This window comes from Moschus berezovskii, chromosome 22 (assembly GCF_049115385.1).
Source record: "Moschus berezovskii isolate FMDL1 chromosome 22, NW_MosBer_1.0, whole genome shotgun sequence".
NCBI classification, from domain to species: domain Eukaryota; kingdom Metazoa; phylum Chordata; class Mammalia; order Artiodactyla; family Moschidae; genus Moschus; species Moschus berezovskii.
The window spans coordinates 2,389,354-2,404,710 of record NC_142481.1 but is presented as its reverse complement, the minus strand read 5'-3'; the positions used below and the strand labels follow the sequence as shown (position 1 = coordinate 2,404,710).

Sequence of the window (15,357 nt, the reverse complement as noted above, 5' to 3'; positions counted from 1 at the left end):
TAGGTTTTGAATCATCATGCTTTCATTTTCATTTGTCTCTAGGACTTTTAATTTCCTCCTTGATTTCTTCAGCAAACCATTGGTTTTTCAGTAGCATGTTGTTTAGTCTCCACGTGTTTGTTTGTTTGTTTGTTTTTTCAGATTTTTCCTTGTAGTTGATTCTCATCTCATAGCATTGCACTTAGAAAAGACTTTTGAGATCATCTCAATTTTCTTAACTTTACTGAGGCTTGCTTTATGACCCAGCCTGTGAACCTCCTGTAGAACAGCCTACGTGCCGTTGAAGACATTGTGTATCCTGCTGCTTTTGTACGGATGCTCAAGATATACCAACTATAGACACTAAGGTCTAATGTGTTATTTTCAGTGTGTGTTTCCTTCTTCATTTTCTGCCTGGGTGATCTAGTTACTGATGTACATGGAAAGTTGAAACTCCCTCCTATGATTGTGTTTCTGTTGACTTCTCCTTTTATGTCTATCAATATTTGACTTATACCTTGAGGCGCTCCTGTGAAGAATTGATGCCTGAACTGTGGTGTGGACTCTTGAGAGTCCGTCTGACAGCAGAGAGTGCAAACCAGTCCATCCTAAAGGAAATCAACCCTGAGTATTCATCAGAAGGACTGATGCCGAAGCTGAAGGTACAATACTTTGTCCTCCTGATGGGAAGAGCCAACTCAATGGAAAAGACCCTGATGCTGCAGAAGACTGAGGGCAGGAGGAGAAGGGGACGACAGAGGATGAGATGGTTGGATGACATCACCACCTCAAAGGACATGAACTTGAGCTAACTCTGGGAGATATCAAAGGACAAGGAAGCCTTGATGTGCTGTAGTTCATAGCGTCACAGAGAGTCAAACACTACTGAGCAGCTGAGCAACAACAAATGTTGGTTCACATGTATTTTAAATTATTATATCTTTTTCTTCAGTTGCTGGCTTGTCCCTTGTTCATTATGTAGTGTTCTTCTTTGTCTCTTGACAAAGTCTATTTTATCTCCTATCCAACTCAAATGTCTCAGAACCTAGAGACAGGCTGGAGGTCCAATGAGAATCTCTAGGAGGGGGATCCATGGGTGACTTAGAACAAAATTATAATCTCCTTACAGAGTCACGTGGACACGAGGGAGACCTGAGGACTGTGAGGAGGGAAACACCGGCTTCAAAGAGATTATCTTCCAGATTAAACAGACCTGAGGCCATAAATAGAAAGGGCTGTGGAACTTAAACTCAGGGAAAAGACCAGCCTCCAGATCCCATGCTGATGATCAGTGAGAACACACTTTGGTACAGTTTGGAAAAGTGAGACATGAGGGAAAATGCCCAACAGGAAACAGTGACGGGAGCCCTGGTGCACTGCTTGAGTGTCCCTCCCCCAGTTATGACTTTCACTGTAAACTTGGGTTCTCCCACAGGGAACTCAGAAAACTCTCCCTGCCCTCTGCTCCGCTGCTCATGTGGACCTTCTCAGTAATTGCCAGGAGTTGTCACTAGTCCCCACGCGTGGGTGAGGGTGATGAGCACGGGGGGTAAGACCTGCCCCTCACTGGAGACGCCCCAGACTCTCCATGCAGACAGTGTCACCTCCGCTCCAGATGACATGACAATGGCTCCTCTGTGGGGAGAGCGGGCCCAGGGACCCTGTCCCTATAACTGGGGCCCATCCTGACTGACATTTGCCTACACAGAGTGTGAAGCCAAGTGCCGGCAGGTGAGTGCTCCCTTGTGTTTGGTCTCAGGGCAGGAACCAGGAGAGCAGCTCAGAGCCGTGCTGTCAGCACCTTGGGCAGGACAGGTGCTCCCCTGCCTTGTCCTGAGCTGCCCCGTCCATGCCCTGGATGGCAGGTGGAAGGGGGGAATGTGCTGAGGTGTGTGTCTGAGTGGGACCAGAGCCATGAGTTCACTGCAAATCCTTGTGTCCTGGGTTCCTTGAAAATGAGGGGAGGAGGGAGGGGTGACTGTGGAATCTGTGCCAAGTCCTGTATGACCAGAGCCGCTGAGTCCTTCAACCATGTTTAAAGGAAGTCTGTTGATATTCTCAGACCTAATAGATTAGGGCTGGTATGAATATATGAGGAATATTATGAATATTTTTGTGCTGAGTTCATTAGAACTTAAAAACCCTAAAGCATGAAATAAGCCCTGATGACAGACCCACACGTGGGCACACAGAAATATACAGAATCACACTGCTTCATAATGACAGACACATTTTCCCTATTTTCAATCCCTCTTCAGTTGGATGAAGGTTTTCACTAATCTTGGCAAAGATACTCTCTCTCCATTCTGCGTGGGTTTTGTGTTGTTCTGTGTGATCCACATATTTTTCTCAAGAATATGGAAAAAAATCCCAACTGTCCTTCCTTAACCTGAGGCATTATGGAAAGGGAAAATAATTTGCAGTGAGGTGAAATTCAGGTAATTTTCAAGTCTTCCAAGAGATGTGAGTGATGGAAAGTAATCAGTGTACACTTTTTTTTTTACTTATAAATAGAAATTAGAATATGACTGGCCTTTTGTAAGTTAACTTTGCATTTTATACTCAGAAATGCACTGAAATATATCTTGGGCTGTCTGTGGTCAGAAGTTTGAGTCCCTGCAAATTTCATGCTTTGAAAACCTAACTGCACACATGACCGTCTTTGGAGGTGGGTGCTTCGTGCCCTCACAGGTGGAATTAGTGTTGCTCTAAGAGAGGCTCTGCAGAGCGCCATAGACTTTTCCATCACGTGAGGACGCTGTGAGAAGCACCAGCCATGAACCAGGAAGGGAGCTCTCACAGAGGGGTCCTTGCTGCACCCTTGTTTGTGGGCATCCAGCCTCCAGGACTGTGAGCAGTGAATTTCTGTTGTTTATAATCCACTGAGTGAGTGATACATTCTTTTTTAATAACACCTCAAGCATACTAAAACAGGTGAATACAGAGAAGGACCCCAGGTGGCAGTCCTGCCTAAGGTTGAGGACTTATATCAGGGTGAGCTCTGAGAAGAGGCTGAGGGGTTCTGCACTGGCCACGGCCTGCTCCGCCCTCCCCAGCCCCGCTGTGTCCCTCTGTGCAGGGCTAGGGTCCTGAGTCCTCTGACCATGGTCCTGGGCACACGACGCGTTCTCTTAGCAGGGCTTTCTTGTTCTCTTAGGAGGCCTGCACAGACCAGCCCTGACTTTTATGCTGACCTGGGATGAGGTGAGTTACATTCTCTGCCGAAGGTTCAGCATCGCATTAACTCCCGCTGCTTCCACTGGCTTGTGCGTGCTTAGTCACAGAACATATGAAGTCCAGAAAGTTTGATCATTCCCTCATTCCTGCCGTGTCTGAATCTAAAGTTTGCTCTGTGTCTCCAAATGGTTCTTTGCCTTGTACTATGCCTAGGAGAGTTTTCTTGATATCTGGACATGATGTACTGGGTAAAAGGAACTGTCAGTCAAGCTTCAGTGATGTAGTGGGGACGGGAGGGGAGATTCTGCATCCTACGAGGAGGCCCCAGTCTTTCCGTGAGCCTGTGCCTCTGGACTGTGAACCTCACCAGCGAGTTTCTGCTTTTTTTCTCCCCAGTCAATTGGGCATGATGGCTAACATGGGCTGGATGCTGGGTATTTCCTTTCCCAGGTCAGTCAGGCTCTGAGAAGACCCCAGCTGGTTAGGCTCCAGTTAGCTAATCTCTCCTAAAGGCAGATTAAGAAGAACCTCATGTTCTGATATATTTCAAAATGGTTTTTCCCCTTCCAACCCCCACTGAAAGCACAAGGAGATTTTGCCACTGATTTTTTTTCCACTGATCTTTCCTCAAAGAAATATCAGAACTGTGGGGATCTCCCTATAACTTGGTCTTCCTGGAGTTTCTAATTGCCAGACTTCTCCACGCAGAGCCTCCAGCAACCCATGGAGACTACGTAAGTGCATTATGAGTTCAGGGCTTTCTGCCCTGGGTCCGAGGTGTTCCAATAACCTCGGTCCCCTCTATTCACTGTCCGTCCTCCAATCGTGGAAGCAGAGATCTCCCCTCTGTTCTCGCCTCTGTTAGGAATCCAAGAATCTGCAGAGTATTCTGCACTTTAATTATTGTTAGGACAAAGTGGACTTCCATGAGGGAGCAGAAGCCAGAACTGCGTGACTGATGTTGTGTTGTTCTTTTGTATCTCTGATGAGCTGAGAGTTCTCCAAAGTGGACAACTGGTTCAGCGACAACTGTATGAAATTTAGTCAGACTCTCCTACAATCTCAGTAATATTGTTTCATTTCTCAAAGTTAATATGTTACTATGATAGTCAGAATGATCATACATTCTGAAGGGGAAGAGTGTATCACTGTCTTTCTCTCTCATCACCTGTAATCCGCTTATTCAGGACATATTATTTAACACCAGTTATTGGTCAGCCAGGGCTTCCCAGGTGGTGCTATTCGGTAAAACACCCGCCTGAAATGCAGGAGACATAAGAGACTTGAGTTCGATCCCTGGGTCGGGAAGATCCCCTGGGGAGGGCACGGCAACCCACTTCAGTATTTTTCATGCAGAATCCCATGGACGGAGGAGCCTGGTTGACTACAGTCTATGGGGTCACTAGGAGTTGGACGCAACTGAAACTTGGCGTGCACGGATGCATGCGTTGGTCAGTCATGTTATTAATCAAGAGAGACATGGTTCTCAAGTTCCTGGACCTCACAGGCTAGTGGAGCATCAGCTTATACAAGTGAGCAGAAATGAATACGAAATAGTAAGTGGGACACTGTAACTGATACCCGGCGTGTGTTCTCCAGCTTGAGCCCCTCCTGTGGAGCTTGACAGTGTCTCTCTTCTCAGGAGACAGAGAATGCAAGAATCCTTTTCCACTTTGACTGTGTAAGAAGACTGCTGATGTCAGCACCAGCTCAGCCCCTTTTCCGCTCCGGGACACTGTGACGTCCTGTCCACGTCTGTTCACAGAGATGCCCTGAGAAACCCAGGGGAGGTGGTTCTGGAAACCATCTCTCTGTTACAGATGGTGGTTGGGGCTCTGGGCAATGTCATCCTTTTCTTCCACAGCATCTGTCCGACCTTGCTCGGCCGCAAGACGAGACCCACAGAAGTGATTCTCGCCCACATGGTTGTGGCCAATCTTTTGATTATTTTCTCCGCTGGGGTTCCCCACACAATGGCAGCTTTCGTGTCAAGGAGGCCCCTGTCCAGCCTTGGGTGTAAGTCTGTGTATTACATGCAGAGGGCGGCTCGCAGCCCCGCCCTGGGCTCCACCTGAGTCCTGAGCACCTGTCAGTCCTTCACTCTCTCCCCCAGGAGAGCCGAGTGGGTGATGCTCAGGGGAAGGGCCCCCAGGGTCACTGGTCCTTCCTGCTGCGCCTGCTGGACGCTCAGTTTCCTAATGAACATCCTTGTTCCTCTGAAAATCACTGGTCCACAGGACACACACAACTATACTGATTCCCAAGGCAAGTGGTTCTGCTCCTCCTCAGCTCCTAAAGCATGCTTTCTGTACCTGTGGTCTGTCTCTGATGCCGTGTTTCTTGGCCTCATGGGCTGGTCCAGTGGCTCCATGGTGCTTCTCCTGCTCAGACACCGCCAGAGAATGCAGCATATTCACACCCGCAATGGACACCACAGATGCCCCTGGAGACCAGAGCCGCCCGCACCGTCCTGATGCTGGTGGTCACCTTTGTCACCTTCTACGTGCTGGATTGCATTTTTGCTTTTTGTGTTGCTGCATTTTTAGATTTTCGTCTATCGTTGCTTCATACTGCCAACATTTTGGCTTCCTGTTTCCCCACTGTTAGCCCCCTACTGCTGCTCCTGAGGGATCCTAGAACTCACAGGTGCTGCTCTTGGGTTTTTAGGCATCATGGCTGAAATAGTAAATATGAAGAAGCTTAAATATTAGCTACAAGTTCTCTATTTTATAACTGTCTACTGAGCACTGTTTATTTGGCAGTATAATTAGCACATATCATTACAGAGGTTTTGGTTGTACAATAGGATAAGACAGTATCCGTGTGTTGATGTTGTTCAGTCGCTAAGTTGTATCTGACTCTTGGCAGCCCTACGGACTGCGGTGGAAGCGTGCCAAGCTTCCCCATCCTCCACTGTCTCCCAGAGTTTGCTCAGATTCATGTCCATTGAACCGGTGATGGGAACCAACCATCTCATCCTCTGCGCCCTCTTCTCCTTTTGCCTTCAATATTTCCCACATCAAGGTCTTCCTCAGTGAGTCGGCTCTTCACATCAGGACAAAGTCCTGGAGCTTCAGTTTGAGCATCAGTCCTTCCAATGAATGTTCAGGGTTGATTTCCTTTAGGGTTGACAGGTTTGATTTCCTCACAGTTCAAGGGACTCTCAAGAGTCTTCTCCAACACCACAATTTGAAAGCATTAATTCTTCAGTGCTCAGCCTGTCGTATGGTCCAACTCTCACGTGCGTACATGACTACTGGAAAAGCCATAGCTTTGACTACACAGTCCTTTGTTGGCAAAGTGATGTCTTTGCTTTTTAATATGCTGATCAGGTTTGTCATAGCTTTTCTTCCATGAAGAAAGCATCTTCTAATACCATGGCTGCAGTCACCATCTGCAGCGATTTTGGAGCCCGAGAAAACAAAACCTGCTGCTGCTTCTACTTTTTCTCCTTCTAGTTGCCCTGAAGTGATGGGACCAGATGCCATGGTCTTCATTTTTGAATGTTGAGTGTTAAGCCAACTTTTTCACTCTCCTCTTTCACCTTCATCAAGAGACTTTTTAGTTCCTCTTCGCTTTCTGCCATTAGAGTGGTGCCATCTGCATATCTGAGGTTATTGATATTTCTCCCAGGAGTCTTGATACCAGATTGTGACTCATCCAGCCCATCACTTCGCATTATGTTTTCTGCATATAAGATAAATAAGCAGGGTGATGACATACAGCCTCGACATACTCCTTTCCCAGTTTTGAACCAGTCTGTTATTCCATCTAAGGCTCTAACTGTTGCACCTTGACCTCCATACAGGTTTCTCAGGAGGCAAGTAAGGTGGTTTGGTATTCCCATCTCTTTAAGAATTTTCCAGTTTGTTGTGATATAGCATAGTCAATAAAGCAGAAGCAGATGTTTTTCTGGAATTCCCTTGCTTTTTCTGTGATCCAGCGGACGTTGGCAATTTAATCTCTGGTTCCTCTGCCTTTTCTAAGCCCTGCTTGTCCATCTGGAAATTCTCAGTTCAAATACTGCTGAAGCCTGGCTTGAAGGATTTTGAACATAACCTTACCAGCATGGGAAATGAGCGCAGTTGTCCAGGAGTATGAGCATTCTTTGGCAGTACCCTTCTTTGGGTATTTGTATAGAATGCAAAACATCACAAGTCTAGTTAATACCATATCTGTATATAGTTACAAAGATTCATCTTGTGGGGACAACTTTTAAGATTGCTCTCTTAGTGACGTTCAGATAGGCAATAGAGTATTGTTGTCACATCTTGTATACCACCTCTCCATAATTATTATTATTTATAAAGGAAAGTTTGTACCTTTTTTCTATTCTTTACTAATTATTTCCTTTCTTTTTTAAGTTTTGACCATGTTGGCAGGATCTAGTCCTTGACCAGGGATTAAACTCGTGCCCTCAACAATGAAAGCACCAGGTCCCAACCACCAGACAACCAGGGAATTCCCTGTGCCTTCTGACATGTGTACTCAGTACCAAATTTTTACATAAAATCCCATCAACCTAGAAGGTAAATCAATGTTGGCACTGCCTTGAGAGATCTGAAAGTCAAACCGTGAAATAACAGCTCAAGAAATATTCACTGAGGAAGTCAGTTACTCTTTTGGACAGTGTAATTCTCTGAAAGAATTGTCCTTTGTTCGGGAGCATTTGAAGTGTGTCCACACACTTTATTCCCTATTAGTTTGACTAATACCTTGATGTACATTGATTGGCACTTATTCCAGTATTGGTCCCGATAAATATCACCCCTGAGTGGTGGGGAGACTTTATTTCATGATGATGATATGAAACCTGGAAAGGGAAGGTGATTTTCTACACTCTTTTGTATCTTTGTTTCACTTCTATTTCTTTAATGTGCTGTGATGCCACACATAATTATCAATATTGTACAATGGGTTGCTTTATCTTTGAACCTGGATTTTCCTTCCATATTTGACCCTCAGTAAATATCACTGACTTGATGGATGGGGTCACAGGAAGGAATAGTAGAAGGTGCCCACTCCTGTTTGCCACATAAACGTTTAGTTTTCATCACTGTCGAGCAGAATCTTGGGACTTTGTTTCCTGTTTTATCCTAGTCGCTATTTTCTGAGTTCCTTTTCTCTAATATTCTCTTTTAGGAAAATGTGGCATATTTATTATTGCATTTTTAAAATAGGTAGTCTTAATGTGCAACTCTTTGTATAGAATGCTCTAGTCATTACGTACGGGTTCCCAAACTCTTATATTCTGGTTGGAACTAGTATCACCATTTCAAAGAATGTGTAAGAATTGAAATGCTGCAACCCAAATGGATAAAGAAACATACCACACACATGCTGTACCAAACACTCACTTTCGATCTAAAGACACACAGACCACAAGTGAGAGGGTGGGAAAAGATACTCCCCACAAATGAGAATCAAGAGAAAGTCAGAGTAGCCACACTGATTAAGACAAAATAGACTTTAAAATAAGACTGTCACAAGAGACAAGGAAGGACACTACATAATGCCCAGAGGATCAGTCCACAAAGAAGATGAAACAGCTGTAAATATATATGCACCCAACACGGGAGCACCTCACTGCAGAAGGCGAATCCGGAGTGTGTGTTACACCCAAGCCCCTCAGTCCAGGTAAGCCCATGTCAGGAGCTCAGTGGCCCCCTGGACGGCTCAGATCTGGACACTTCCACCAGCTCAGCTAGAAGTCTGCTGATGAGTTGTGGGTTTCAAATATCAGGATCCAGGGTATTAGAAATTCTTTTTGTATCATTTCCTAGTCGATAGCACATAGTAGGTCCAAACTATCTCTCTGTGTTTGTGTCAAGCAACGTCCCATGGTGAAGACACTCAGCATATTAAAATAAGGATCAAGCACACTGTCCCAGACAGGGGCCACGAGTGTACAACTGCACAGGAGCAGGAGATGCTCTGTCTGCCTGGGTGATCCTGGAAAACCCATGTTCATGAAATGTGCACGTGTCTGCTGCCTCCATGCACCGATTCTCCACAGAGGAGCCTGATGGGTCCTTCTCCTCCGTGTTCCCTTGGGGGAATGATCCCAGGCCTACTGTGCACCTAAGGGAGGTTTCAAGGATCCAAACACCAATTTAAATCTCCAACAAGCAACTGATCGTGACAACCATCAGCTCAAAGAATTCTAAAGTCTCTCTAATATTGTCCTAATAAATTCATCTTGCTAACCCTTGTGTGCACGTCTAGGAACGCATGTTACCAGGCTCATGGACTAGAACACAGGGACGGGCTGGAGGTCCAATTACAGACTCGAGGAGTGGGCTCCATGGGTGACTTAGAACAAATGACAAAGTCCTTACAGAGTCATGTGGACACAAGGGAGACCTGAGGATTCTGAGGAGGGAAACTCTGGCTTCAAAGGGGGCGTTTTCCAGATTAAACAGACCTGAGGCCATAAATAGAAAGGGCTGAAGAACTTAAACTCAGGAGAAGGCCCAGCCTCCAGATCCCCTGCTAATGATCAGTGAGAACACACTTTGGAACAGTCTGGAAAAGTGAGACATGAAGGAAAATGCCCAACAGGAAACAGTGACGGGAGCCCTGGTGCACTGTGAGTGTCCCTCCCCCGGTCATGACTTTCACTGTAAACTTGGGTTCTCCCACAGGGAACACAGAAAATTCTCCCTGCCCTCTGCTCAGCTGCTCACATGGCCCTTCTCAATAACTTCCAGGAGTTGTCACTAGTCCCCAGGCGTGGGTGAGGGTGACGAGCACTGGGTGTAAGACCTGCCCACTGGAGACGCCCCAGACTCTCCATGCAGACAGTGTCACCTCCGCTCCAGATGACATGACAATGGCTCCTCTGTGGGGAGAGCGGGCCCAGGGACCCTGTCCCTATAACTGGGGCCCATCCTGACTGACACTTCCCTGCACAGAGTGTGAAGCCAAGTGCCGGCAGGTGAGTGCTCCCTTGTGTTCGGTCTCAGGGCAGGAACCGGGAAAGCAGGCTCTCCAGCGGGAGAGGATTTTGGAGCTGAGGCTGTGCAGGATGCAGGCTGGCCCTGCCTCACTCTGAGCGTCCACGGGGTCGCAAACAGCTGGAGTGACTTGGCACGCATGCAGGCAGCGTTGCTTCTCAAACCAGTGCAGCTGAGCACAGGCAACAGGCCACAAAGATCAGAGCTAAAGGAAGAGATCCAACATGAGGGTGGGCTTGTTCTTCTCTGTTACGACTGGGGCCACAGTGAAATGTAGCTTTCTAGGAATGCCATGGAAGTCACAGGTAATTATAATTCAAAGCAAAGATCAGAATCCATAAGTCCTGTATTTCCTCCCTCTGTTGTTGGAGATGCTGTGGAATGGCAGTAGTGGATGCTCACAGGATGTTCAGTGTCCAGACACTATGGGCAGAGAATCTATTAGTCAACAAGGTGAGCTGTACTTGTCCCGGTACGACTCTCAACATATTGGAAGAGCAAGTGTTGGTTGCTCAGTCGCGTCCGACTCTTTGCAACCCCATGGACTGTAGCCCGCCAGGCTTCTCTGTCCATGGGATTCTCCAGGCAAGAAGAGTGGGTTGTTATTCCCTTCTCCAGGGGATCTTCCTGACCTTGGGACTGAACATGAGTCTCCTGCATTGCAGGCAAATTCTTTACCATCTGAGCCACCAGGGAAGCCCAAAGAGAGAGGTGGAGTAAAAACAAAAGCAAAAAAAAAAAAAAGCATAGATTTCGGTTTTTGTTTTGTTTTTTTTTTTAGCAAATGACATTTTATTATTCAAATTCTCTGGTGTCAGTGTGCAACAGGAAAATCACTTCCTCCTCATAGACTGACATGCATTTCACCGGCAGCATTAGAGGGAGGTGGGCAAAGGAACAGTGGGATGTTAAAGAAAGAAAGCTCATCTTCTTTCCAATGGAGCAAGAATTTCAGCTTCTTTCCCAAGGTAACATCTGTATTTACGTCAATGATCTTACCCACTTTTGCTTCTTCTAGTATCTTAACTTCTCTTTCAAGTTTTCTTTTTATAATTTTTTTTTAATTGGAGGCTCATTACAACACTGTGGTTTTTGCCATACACTGGCATGAGTCAGCCATGGGTGGACATGCGTCCCCCATCCTGAGCCCCTCTCCCACCTCCCTCCCACCCGATCTTGAGGCTGAGAGCGCGAATCAGAAACGGTCATCGGCAATGATCAGGTGACTGTGAGCCAGTGAACCCAAGTGGGCTGGACTCTGAAGGAGAAAGACAGGTGAAGGAGCGGGAAGAAGCGGGTCCAGGAAAAAGGGGGGGTGTGAATCGTTGTGACAAAAGGAAAATGTGTTTCTTTTTTTTTCAAAGGGAAGTAAATTCAGCTAGACTTAGGACAAGAAACACTAGTAAGACAGGAAATGTGTTAGGCGCCTGACCTTGAATGTTGTAATCATCCCTCACATTCCTACCGGGCAGAGAGTTTACCTTTTCGTAAAACCAACTCTTCTCTTTCCTGAGCTTTTATTTTTCTGGTCTGTATTTCGTTTACGTCTGCTTTGATTTTTGTTAATTCTTTCCTTCTGGTGAGCATTGGGCTTAGTTTTTTTTTTTTCCTTTTAGTTCCTGGATGTATAAAGTTAGATTGTTCCTTAAAATCTTTCTTTTGGGACTCGCCTGGCAGTCCAGGGGTTAAGACTTTGCCTTCCAATGCAGGGGGTACAGGATCCATCCCTGGTCCTGGAGCTAAGGCATCCCACATGCCTTGAGGTCAAAAAACCAAAACATAAAGACAGAAACAATTGTAACTAATTCAAAAAAGACTTTAAAAATGGTCCACATAAAAAAAAAAATCTTAACAAAAAAAGACTAGTTATCATATTTGTTTCCAAGTTTAGGAGGATTCTCATTTTTACAAAAATGAAAACTAATGAAGATGTAAAGCAATCTGTCTCTGTGTTGTGTCTAACAACCAAAGTATTTTATTAGCTTCCGGGTGACATAATTGACAAGCAAAAATTGTACTTATTGAAGGTATACACCTGGATGTTTGGACTGAAGTGTTTATTTTTACATACAACCTGAGGCAAGCTGCAGACTGCTCTAGAAAAATCTCTCCACAGACAGACTTCTCAGCAAGTCAAGACCCGCAAAATTATTGATAATTAAAATTCTTTGCAAACTAAGGTTATTTTCCATACCAAATAGATTATCTGAGGGACTTTTAGCAACCTGCCTAGACAGAGTGCTACCGATTTTATGATGGGTGTTTTGCATACTATCACATCAATGTATAATTTAGAATTCTCCACAGTTGGAACTATATTCTCTGAAAATTTTAATAAGTTCCATAACCCTGTAATATGTATATTAGTCTGCGTTTTTAGTTTTCTTCATGCATGATAATGGTAGGGAGGATGAAAATGAATTATAAATATGGTGTAGGCACTGACTCCATGGAAGTGAGTTTGAGCAAACTCCGGGAGATGGTGAAGGACAGGGAAGCCTGGCCTGCCGCAGTCCACAGGGTCAAAAAAGAGTCAGACACGACTGAGCGACTGAAGAACAACCGTGTATTTTTGTCTCCTTTCAATTGTTTACCAACTACACGTTTACTGAATTTAAATTATTATTATGTGTCAATCATATATATGTATTTTTTACCAACACAGGCATGACTTCTAAGCTCATGGGTTTTACATCTGTGTAGGGAGAAGGAAATTCACACATTGGAGAAGGAAATGGCAACCCACTCCAGTGTTCTTGCCGGGAGAATCCCAGAGACGGGGGAGCCTGGTGGGCTTCCGTCTATGGGGTCACACAGAGTCGGACACGACTGAAGTGACTTAGCAGCAGCAGGGAGTCAGAATGTAAAAGTAAACAGAAATACAAAGTAATAATGATAAAATGTGAAATAGGTGTCAATGGTATACTTCTGCAGGTTCAGTCCCTCCTGTGGAGTATGACGGTGTCTCTCTTTCCAGAATAGAAGGTCCGGGACCCATGTACAAGGTCATATAAGAATCCCATGTCTGCACGAGCAAACCCTGCTCTTCACGCCGGGCCGCTCTGAAGCCCTCTCCACGTGTGGCCAGAAGGATGTGAGAAAGCGAAAGTGCTAGTTGCTCGGTTGTGTCCGAATCTTTGTGACCCCGTGGACCATAGCCCACCAGGCTCCTCTGTCCACAGGATTCTCCAGGCCAGAATACTGGAGTGGGGTGCCAGTCCCCTCTCCAGGGGACCTTCCCCACCCAGGGATCGAACCTGTGTGTCCTGCACTGCAGGCGGATTCTTTACTGTCTGAGCCACCAGCGTGTCTAAACCCACATTCAGAAAGACGCTCCCCCCAGAAAGAATCAGGGGCAACGTTTCTGAAAGCCCTGTTTCTGTTACAGGTTGGGGACGGGGCTCGAGCTGACGCCATCCTCTTCTTCTGTAATGTCTCCCCAGTCTTGCTTGGCCACAAACAGAGACCCCTGCAGACAGCTGTCACCCACATGGCCGTGGCCAACTCCTTGGCTCTGCTCTCCGCTGGGGTTCCCCACACAATGGCAGCTTTCGTGTCAAGGAGGCCCCTGTCCAGCCTTGGGTGTAAGTCTGTGTATTACACACAGAGGGCGGCTCGCAGCACCGTCCTGGGCTCCACCTGTGTCCTGAGCACCTGTCAGTCCTTCACTCTCTCCCCCAGGAGAGCCAAGTGGGTGATGCTCAGAGGAAGGGCCCCCAGGGTCACTGGTCCTTCCTGCTGCACCTGCTGGATGTTCAGTCTCTTAATGAACATCTGGATTCCTGTGAGCATCTCTGGTCCACAGGACAAGCACAACTATACTGATGCCCAAGGCAAGTGGTTCTACTCACCCTTGGCTTCTAAAACAGGCTTTGTCTACCTGTGGTCTTTCTCTGATGCCGTGTTTCTGACCCTCATGGGCTGGTCCAGTGGCTCCATGGTGCTTCTCCTGCTCAGACACCGCCAGAGAATGCAGCATATTCACAGCCCCACTGGGCACCACAGATGCCCCCGGAGACCAGAGCCGCCCGCACCGTCCTGATGCTGGTGGCCACCTCCGTCATCTTCCACCTGCTGAATTCTGTTTTCACTTTTTATATCAGGGCCCTTGATGATTTTCACCTGTGGTTGGTGCGGGTCTCACACGTCTTGGCTTCATGTTTTCCCACCGTTTCCCCCTTCCTACTGCTCCTTAGGGGTCCTAGAACGCCCAGGTTCTGCTCCTGAATCTTGGCAAATAGTTGGGGAAACAAAGGAAACAGTGACAGACTTTATTTGGGGGGTCTCCAAAATCACTGCAGATGGTGACTACAGCCATGAAATTATAACACACTTGCTTCTTGGAAGAAAAGCTATGACCAACCTAGACAGCATATTAAAAAGCAGAGACATTACTTTGCCAACAAAGATCCATCTAGTCAAAGCTATGGTTCTTCCAGTAGTCGTGTATGGATGTGAGAGTTGGACTATAAATAAAGCTGAGCGCTGAAGAATTGATGCTTTTGAACTGTGGTTTTGGAGAAGACTCTTGAGAGACCTTTGGAGTGCAAGGAGATCCAACCAGTCCATCCTAAAGGAAATCAGTCCTGAATATTCAATGGAAGGACTGATGCTGAAGCTGAAACTCCAATACTTTGGCCACCTGATGCAAAGAACTGACTCATTGGAAAAGAGCCTGATGCTGGGAAAGATTGAGGGCCTGAGGAGAAGGGGATGACAGAGGATGAGATGGTTGGATGGCATCGCCGACCCCATGGACATGAGTTTGAGCAAGCTCCGGGAGATAGTGAAGGATGACCGAGTAAACAGCCGTAAAGGGAAGCCTGGCGTGCTGCAGTCCATGGGGTCACAAAGAGTTGGACACGACTGAACGAGAACAGCCATCAATGAATACGTAAGACTCAATAAAAGAAGAAATAACCAGCTGGACAGAAGATGCATTTGTCTTCATCAGTAAACCTCCAAATGGGTATTTCCCTCTTGATGCTCTACTCATGCCAAGAAATCCGGCTTTAAACATCCAAGTTTAGCAACACTGATGTTGAATCAATCACTGTGTCCATCAAGCAAATCACTTTCCTGCTCTTGGACTTCTCCTTCCTCCCAACCCACTGCTCTCAGGACACAGGGCTTCTGTTTCACGGTTCAAGAGAGCCTGAAGTTTAAAGCATCAAGCAGACTATGGCATGGGACCAGATTTTGAGTCTTCAGTAAAGGGTCAGGCAAATCCCTTTGATCCCATCAC

General features: G+C 46.3%; 2 pseudogenes; both read left to right on the top strand.

Annotated features, from left to right (window-relative positions):
• Positions 1-4,916: 4,916 nt before the first annotated feature.
• Positions 4,917-5,836, top strand: LOC129546047 (vomeronasal type-1 receptor 4-like; annotated as a pseudogene).
• Positions 5,837-11,230: 5,394 nt separating this feature from the next.
• On the top strand, positions 11,231-14,339 carry LOC129546299 (vomeronasal type-1 receptor 4-like; annotated as a pseudogene).
• Positions 14,340-15,357: the final 1,018 nt, after the last annotated feature.